Here is a 231-nt window from a genome sequence, read left to right on the forward strand (position 1 = left end):
ACTTCAAACTAATGCGCTGCCACGAACGGCTTCCGTCACTTACCGGTCGGCTACAGCTACGGCCAGTGGCTACGGTCTTTGTTATGTCGAGATAACGAAATAATTAATTCGTTATCTCGAGAAAACAAACTTTGGTACAAGAGCTGCCACGAACGGCTTCCGTAGCAACTGGCTGTAGCTGTAGCCGACCGGTAAGTTACATTTTACGTTGGTTTGTTTACTTGACTGGAA

The sequence above is a fragment of the Morone saxatilis genome, unplaced genomic scaffold (assembly GCF_004916995.1).
Source record: "Morone saxatilis isolate NCDOM2014 unplaced genomic scaffold, NCSU_SB_2.0 Contig23, whole genome shotgun sequence".
Classification (NCBI taxonomy): Eukaryota; Metazoa; Chordata; class Actinopteri; family Moronidae; genus Morone; species Morone saxatilis.